Source organism: Hypanus sabinus, chromosome 4, assembly GCF_030144855.1.
Source record: "Hypanus sabinus isolate sHypSab1 chromosome 4, sHypSab1.hap1, whole genome shotgun sequence".
Classification (NCBI taxonomy): domain Eukaryota; kingdom Metazoa; phylum Chordata; class Chondrichthyes; order Myliobatiformes; family Dasyatidae; genus Hypanus; species Hypanus sabinus.
The window spans coordinates 68,466,157-68,475,447 of record NC_082709.1 but is presented as its reverse complement, the minus strand read 5'-3'; the positions used below and the strand labels follow the sequence as shown (position 1 = coordinate 68,475,447).

General features: G+C 40.8%; 1 pseudogene; it reads right to left on the bottom strand.

Annotated features, from left to right (window-relative positions):
* Window positions 1–7,545: 7,545 nt before the first annotated feature.
* Window positions 7,546–7,631, bottom strand: LOC132393618 (U5 spliceosomal RNA; annotated as a pseudogene).
* Window positions 7,632–9,291: the final 1,660 nt, after the last annotated feature.

Here is a 9,291-nt window from a genome sequence, read left to right as displayed (position 1 = left end):
GGCACCGATGTGATTATGCTCTTTTGAAATGGGTGGAACCTCAGAATGCAGCAGTGAGAGGGTGAAGATGGGGTGCCATGGTAGCAGAGTGGTTAGCGTGTCACTCTGCCACCATGGCAGCTCACAGCTTACAGCTCGGAGTTCGGAGGTCAATTCTGATGTTGTCTTTAAGAAGTTTATACTTTGCTGTGGGCATGGGAGTTTCCTCTGGGTGCTCTGATTTCCTCCTACATTCCAAAGACATACCAGTTAGTAGTTGAATTGGTCATCATAAATTGTCCTGTGATTCGGTTAGGGCTAAATCGGTGGGTTGCTGGGTGGTGCAGCTTATTGGGCCAGAAGGGCTAATTCCATGCTGTATCTCTGAATCAAATAAAATAAATGAATAAAATGTCCTTGAACACTCTAGGCAGCTGGTCAGCAAAAGTTTTGAGTACCTGAGATACTTTGTTCGGGCCCGGTGCCTTGCAAGGATTCACCTGCTGGAAGGATGTTCTCACAATAGCTTCCAAGACAGGGATCGGAGGGTTGTTGGATGCTGTGCAGATTTGTATAGGTGTAACATTATTCTCCCCTTCAAAGTGTGCATAAGAGGTGTTAAGCTCATTACTGAATGGAGCATTTCTGCCACTTTAACTTTTAGAATTTGCCTTTATGATATGCAAGCTGCTATGCATCTGATTGAGTCACACAGAATTGCCTTGTTTGCTCTCACAATAACCTTCCACAGGACAAACTTGGACATCTTGTAGGATTTTGGATCACCGGTCTTGAATGCTAGAGATTCAGTCCTCACCAGAATGGGAATCCATGGCTTCTGGTTTAGGGTACCTCAGTATGTTCTCAAAAGCACACACACTCATCCATGTTTGTCTTAATAAATTCAGTGATGAACAGGGCATATTCATTTTGATCTATAAATGAATCCCTGAATATGGTCCGGTCCACTGATTCAAAACAGTCCTGAAGCGCTCCTCCATCCCCCTCGACCACAATTCCTGGTCCTCACCATTGATGCTGTCGTTCTCAGTTTCCACCTGTATGCCAGGAATAGGAGTACAGCAAGGCGATCAAACTTGCCAAAGTATGGGCACAGGATGGTGCAGGAAGCATCCATGATGATGATGCAGCAGTGATTGAGTACATTGGGTGATCTAGTTCTACAGGAGACACCTTGGAGGTAGTTTGTCAGAAATTTCTTTAAGCTCAGCTGGTAGAAGTCCTCAGTGGAAATTGGGATGGCAATGGGGTACACTGTGTTGTGACTGCTGATCTTTGTGCTCAGCTCCTCCAGTGCCAGCCTGATGACTGTTCTTGAACCTGGTGGTGTGGGACTTCAGTCTTCTATACCTCCTACCTGATGGTAGCTATGAAAAGATGGCATAACCCAGAGGTGGGGATCGTTGATGAAGATTATGCCTTCTTGAAGCAGTGCCTCCTGTGGATTTTACCAATGGTGATGATGGATGTGCCTATGATGTAATGGACAGAGTCCATTTCTCGGCAGCTTCTTACACATATGTGCATTCAAATTGCTGAATCAAATGCTGGTGCATCCAGTTAGGGTATTTCCAAGAGTACATCTGCAGAAGTTTTTTAGAGTACTCACCTCAGAAACTTCTGAGAAAATAAAGACACTAGCACGCATTCCTTGTGATTACATCTATGTTCTGGGCCCAGGACAGATCATCTGATATGTTTACCTGAGGAATTTAAAGCTGGTGACTCTCTCCACTGTCAATCCCCCCCAGTGAGGTCTGGTGCTTGTCCTCCTTCCTTCCCCTTCCTACGGTCAAGAATCATGTCTTTTATTAATGTCATTTGATCAATTAAAGAATAAATATAAAGTATCAAACAATACTCTTTTTTTGTTACTTCCAACTAAGAGCTCATTTAAGAGAAAAATTAGGTCAAACAATGTTATTGCCGAAATCTAATGAAATAGAAACTTTAATTCAAAAAGGAAAGATTAAAAAATTTATCTCTATGTATAACTTGATTCAAAAACAGGCAATTAAACAAGGAGTCCATAAGTCAAGACAAAAATGGGAAAGTGACTTGAATATTAAAATTGAAGAAACAAATTGGTCAAGACTATGTCTTGATAGTAAGACAAATACAATAAATGTCCAGTTAAGATTAATGCAATATAATTTTTTACATCAATTATATATTACACCAAAAAAAATTAATTAAACCCAAATTTATCCGATCAGTGTTTCCAATGTAAACAAGACATCGGTACTTTTTTACATCCTACTTGGTCTTGTTCTAAAATACAACCTTTTTGGACAAATTTAAAAGTTTTATTGGAACAAATTATTGGAACACAACTTCCACATAATCCAATATTATTTTTACTAGGCGATATTGAAGGGATAAAACCGAAACCCAAATTGAATAAATATCAGAAAGAATTTATAAAAATTGCATTGGCAGTAGCCAAAAAGACTATTGCAGTTACTTGGAAATCGGATACATACTTAAGTATAGATCGTTAGAAGAAGGAAATTTATGGCAGTATTCCACTTGAAAAAATTACTTACAATTTAAGAGATAAATATGAAACATTTTTGAAAATTTGGCACCCTTATTTACAAAAGACAGGATTAAATATATAGGTGCTCCGAAGATGAAATAATTGGTTATTTGGGGAAAGAAATAAATATATATACTAAAGTTATTACGAACTCCATGGAGCATGTGGGGATCTTCCGATATCCAGGCACTCTTTCCTTCTTTCTTTTTTTTCCTTTCTTTCTTTTTTTTATATATAGGGATGTTAGGGGGGAGGGGTTAAGGGGAGGGGGGTAGGGTATATATATTTTTTTTCATATATTTTCTTTTATTTCTGTAATTATTTGAAAACTCAATAAAAAAAGATTAATTAAAAAAAATTTTAAAAAAAGAATCATGTCTTTAGTTTTGCTGACTTTGAGCAAGTCGTTGTTTTGTTGGGGCACCAGGCAGTCATGTGTCCTATTTCGCTCTGGGAAGCTGACTCATTGCTACCTGTGATCCGACCAACATTGGTGAATTTGAAGATAGCATTGGAGCTGCACTTAGCTACACAGTTAGAACATTAGAACGTAAGATAGTTTTTTGGCAAGAACAGGCCATTCAGCCCAACAAACCTTGCCAAATTCCTATCCACATAGTGTGCTGAAATAAATGTCGAGTTTAGATTTGGAAGTCTCTAAGGTAGAACGTTCAGCTACACAACTTTGTTCCATGTGTCCATGACTCACTGTGTAAAGAAATAGAACCATAGAACCATAGAACATTACAGCACAGAAACAGGCCTTTTGGCTCTTCTTGGCTGTGCCGAACCATTTTTCCGCCTAGTCCCACTGACCTCCACCTAGAGAATATCCCTCCATACCCCTCTCATCCATGTACCTGTCCAAGTTTTTCTTAAATATTAAAAGTGAGCCCACATTTACCACTTCAACTAGCAGCTCGTTCCACACTCCCACTACTCTCTGTGTGAAGGAGCTCCCCCTAATGTTCGCTTTAAACTTTTCCAACTTCACCCTTAACCCACGTCCTCCGATTTTTTTCTCCCCTAGCCTCAGCAGAAAAAGCCTGCTTGCATTCACTCTATCTATACCCATCATAATTTTATACACCTCTATCAAATCTCCCCTCATTCTTCTACGCTCCAGGGAATAAAGTCCTAACCTATTCAACCTTTCTCTGTAACTCAGTTTCTCAAGTCCCGGCAACATCCTTGTAAACCTTCTCTGCAATCTTTCAGCCTTATTAATATCCTTCCTGTAAAATGTTTCCTGATGTTAGTCTGAAATCTCTCCTTAACCAGTCTCCACTTCTGACCTCGTACCTTTAATTATGGATTAATTTTAAAGTAGTAGCTGGCATCCATCCTAATGATTTTGAACACTTGGACCATAAGATCGTAAGACATAGGAGCAGAATTAGGCCATTCAGCCCATCAAGTCCACTCTGCCATTTCAACATGGCTGATCCAGATCTCATTCAATCCCATACACCTGCCCTCTCACCATATCCCTTGGTGCCATGAATCTATCAACTTCCACTTTAAATATACCCATGGACTTGGCTTTCACTGCAGTCAGCGGCAGAGCATTCCACAGATTCACTCCTCTTTGATGAAAAGAATTCCTCCTTACTTCTGTTCTAAAAGGTCACCCCTCAATTTTGAGGCTGTGCCCTCTAGTTCTGGACACCCCCGCCAGAGGGAACATCCTCTCCACTTCCACCTTATCTAGTCCTTTCAACATTCGGTAGGTTTCAATGAGATCCCCACTCATTCTTCTAAATTCCAGAGAGTACAGGCCCAAAGCCGCCAAATGCTCCTCATATGTTAACCCCTTCATCCTGGAATCATCCTCATGAACCTCCTCTAGACACTCTCTAATAACAATACATCATTTCTGAGATAAGGGGCCAAAAACTGTTGACAATACTCCAAGTGCAGCCTGATCAGTGTCTTATAAAACTTCAGCATTTTCTTCTTATTTTTATTTTCTATTCCCCTTGAAATAAATGCCTACATTGCATTTGCATTCTTTACCACAGACTCAACCTGTAAATTAACCTTCTGGGAGTCTTGCATAAGGACTCAAAGTCTCTTTGCATGTCTGATGTTTGAATTTTCTTCCCATTTAGTTAATAGTCTGGACTATTGTTCCTTTTAGCAAAGTGCATTATCATACATTTCCCAACACTGTATTCCATCTACCCCTTTTTTGCCCATTCGTCCAATCTGTCTAAGTCCTGCTGCAATTGCATTACTTCTTCAGCACTACCTACTCCTCCATTTATCTTTGTATCATTCTCAGACTTTGCCACAAAGCCATCAGTTCCACAATCTAAATCATTGACAAGCAATGTGAGAAGTGGCAGTCCCGATACTGACCCGAGGAACACCACTAGTCACTGGCAGCCAAACAGAAAAGGCCCCCTTTTTCCTACTGACTGCCTCCTACCTGTCAGCCATTCTGCTATCTGTGCCAATATCCTTCCTGTAACACCACAAGATTTTATCTTGTCAAGCAGCCTCACGTATGCATCTGATCAACTGCCTTCTGAAAATCTGAGTAAATGACATCCACTGCCTCTCCTTTGCCCACCCTGTTTGTTACTTCCTCGAAGAATTCTAACTGATTTATCAGGTAAGATTTCCTTTTACAGAAACCATGCTGACTTTGACTTATTTTATCATTAGTTTCTAAGTAACCCTGAAACCTTGTCTTTAATAATGGACTCCAACACTTCCCCACCACTAAGGTTAGGCTAACTGGCCAATAGTATCTTCTCATTTGACTTCTTCCCTTCTTAAAGAGTAGAGTAACATTTGCAATTTGCCAGTCCTCCTGGACCATGCCAGAATCAAGTGATTCTTAAAAGATCATGACCAACACATCTGTTATCTCTTTAGCAACCTCTTTCATGACTCTGAGATGTAGTCCATTTGGTCCTGGTGATTTATCCACCTTAACACCTTTCAGTTTGCCTAGCACCTTTTCCTTGGTAATAGCAATGGCACTCAATTTTGCTCCCTGATGCTCATGGACCTCTGGCATACAGCTAGTGTCTTCCATAGTAAATGCTGAAGCAAAGTACTTGTTAAGTTACATCTGCAATTTCTTTGTCCCCATTACTATCTCACCAGCATCATTTTCCAGTAGTCCAATATCAACTCCCACCTCCCTTTTACTCTTTATATAACTGAAAAAACTTCTGGTATCCTGCTTTAAGTTATTGACTAGTTTGTCCTCAGTCTTTTCCCTTCTTATAGCTTCTATCATGTCTCCTCTAATTCTATGTCTACTTAAGCTAAAAAGACTTAATTATTTCAATCTTTCTTTATAATTCATACCCTGCAGACCTGGAATGAGTCTAGTTGCCCTGCTCTGAACTCTCTCCAATTGCTTCATATCCCTCACACAATATGGAGACCAAAACTGTACACAGTATTCAATGAGTGATCTCACAAGTGCATTATATAGCTCAGTGGTCCCCAACCACTGGGCTGTGGACTGGTACTGGGCCATGAGGAATCAATATGATTTGGCGATATGAAACGATATGAGTCAGCTGCACCTTTCCTCATTCCCTGTCATGCCCACGAGAAGTGCCGTTGCTACTGGCCTGGAGCGCGGCCAGATGGGCGCCGCCTCTAAACCTGTTTAGCACACCAAATGTTCGTGGGGAACCCAGTGCTAAACTATTCGCAGACGACCTAATTCTGGCTCAGGATTTTGTAAGCTGCAGAGCAGCTACCTCGCTGTAATCTACTGAAAGTCATCCCTTGAGCCAAACTTCTGTCAGATGATAGATCCTACCTACCTACAAGCCCTGTCACACTCCTCACTTGGTCAGTCTCTCTCTCCGGACTGTGACCGCTACGGCGCTGGGACGGAAACCTCCGGCCCTTACTTTGTCCTCTCACTCCACCCATGACCAGCCACACCTGGCCAAGGCTATTATATATTCATACAAGGAAAATATACACTGTGTGTTTAACATCCAAACGTTACTTAAAATGTTATGTCGTTATTGACTTATAAGTGACTTATAATTGACTTATCACTATATTCATGGAGGACAATATGCGCTGTGTGTTTGATATTAGTTTCGTTAGATCAGATTCAGATTCAGTTTATTGTCATTTAGAAACCACAAATGCAATGCAGTTAAAAAATGAGACAACGTTTCTCCAGAATGATATCACAAAAGCATGTGACTAAAACAGACTACACTAGAAAATCCACATAATATTTGGCAATCCCCAATCCAGAGTCCGGAAAGGCTGCTGCGTATTAATATCGTGCTACCGTCTTAGCCCATTCCCCAGAAAAGAGCTCCAAATCCACCAGAAAAACAAGACCAAAATCTTAAGCTACAAGACCTGCACAAAACCACATAGTTACAACATATAGTTACAACAGTGCAAACAATTGCATAATTGAAAAAAAATAGACTATGGGCACAGTAAAAATAGTCCAAAGATGTTAAAGGACTTTAAGTTCAAAAGAAATCACCACACAGTTTCCACAAATCCCCAGGGTCCCGACAGACTCACCATGCCACGCCAGCGGCAGAAGGGAATACCCCCGCTATGGACTTCCACCGCACCGCCCGACTCAGTCTTGCAGACGCAGCACACAATGAGAGCTCCGTCGAACTCAGCCTCGCAGACGCGGCACACACCAAAAGCGACCTGACCGCAGCGGACTCCAAGTCTGTCGAACCTCCGAGCCGACGACCATCCCCTCCGGCACAGCTTCTCCGAGCACCATCCTCTACCGAGCGTATTAAGACGACCCCACCAACGGCCATCGGCACCGCGACCCTGAGGACTGGGGGCCTGTTCTTCCCAGCAGAGTCCTGGACCTCACAGCAGGAACAGCAATGAAGAAGGTCTTCCTGGAGATTTCCCGATGTTCCTCTGTGCTCCCACATCTGTTTTCAATCGATTATGATTGTGCTCGGCACCCCACTTCACAAATAACAGATAATCAGCTCCAGAGTGGCTGCTGCAAGCTGTGTCGCGCTGCCATCTTGGAAATACTGAGTGTTCCTCTCCACGGAAATCTTTAGCAAAAGGAGAAAAATTTATACGATCTGAAGAGAAACCAGAGTATACCCTTTTAGAAACAAAATTGAGTGTATTAGCCACTTATAAGGGACTTATAGTTGACTTATCACCTATATTCCAGTCATGATTAACACCACCTCACCCCCACCCCACCGTCAACCAGTTCGCAAGAATGTTATCAATATTAAACCAGTCCGCGGTGCAAAAAAGGTTGGTGACCCCTGATATAGCTTAAGGAGAACATCTCTTGACTTGAACTCCACTGAGCACATTACACAGCCCAACATTCTATTGGCCGCTTCTGTGCATTATCTAGATGTTGATAGTGATGAGTCTATCAGGATGACCAAATCCTTCTCAAACAGTGCACTTTCTAACTCAAGACCCCTCCCCTTCCCTTATATATTTATATTTAATATTTCTACTTCCTATATATCATACTTTACATTTAGTCACATTAAATTTCATCTGCCAGTTATCTGCCCATATCCAAATCTGTGCTTATCCAAATCATTAATGTGAATTTAAAACATCAGCAGCCCGAAAACTGAAACCTGTGGAACCCCACTTTTAACATCTTCTAGGTGTGAAAGTGATCCTTTCACATAACTCGGTGTTTTCTGTTTTTGAGACAATTCTGCACCCATTCACATGCCTTGCCCTGAATCCCTACCTCCTGTACTTTGATTACTTACCTCTCATGAGGTACCTTGTCAAATCCTTATGAAAATCTAAGTAAATGATATCAACCACTCTACTGTTATCATAAATTTTAATTGCCTCTTCATAGAGCTCCAGCATATTAGTAAAACATGATTTCCCCTTTCTGAATCCATGCTGGCTTTCTGCTAACATGCCTGTTATTATCAGCTGCTTTTCCATCTCACTCTTTATTATTGTTTCCATTATCTTACCTACAAAACACATTAAGCATACTGGTCTGTAGTTACCAGGGTCAGTGCAGTCACCCTTCTTATATACCATGACAAAATTAGCCCATTTCTAGTCCTTAGGGATTTCACTAGTCTTCACTGACTTTTGAAAAATATGTGTTAAGTGTTTGTATATATAATTACAGAACTCTTTAAGTATCCTTGGATATATGTTGTCCGGCCCTGGAGATTTATTAACTTTCAGCTTTTTCAGCTGAAACTGGATCTCACTTTCTAAGTTCTCAAAGTCACTTAAAGCAACCTTATTTTTCTCTACACTTACCAGCATATTGCTAACATATTCTCAGGGGAATACGTGAGCAAAATATGAGTTAAGAGTATCTGCTATGTCTTTCTCTGCATCATTTATCACCCACTATTAAACCTAATACACTTAACTTCCTCCTTGACTTTTCTCTTACTACTAAAGTATTGAAAAATCTCTTTGGATCAATCTTAGCATTATCAGCAAAATCCTTCTCAACCTGCCTTTTGGCAATACGAATTTCCCTCTCAACTATAGCTCTCACAGATTCGTATGCCCTATGGTTAACATCATTACTATTTTTTCTGTATTCCTCGTATAGCTGTCTTTTCTTCAATAACTTGTTGTGTTTATCTTTATTCACCTATGTATTTGATCTATTGTTTTTATTGCTTCTCCTTCCTTTTGGTATGAACATTTCCTGCACTGCATGAATTACCTCTTTACGTCAACCTAACTGTTCCTCTCCTGATGCAGCCTCAAGCATTTCCTTTCCAGTTTACCTTCTA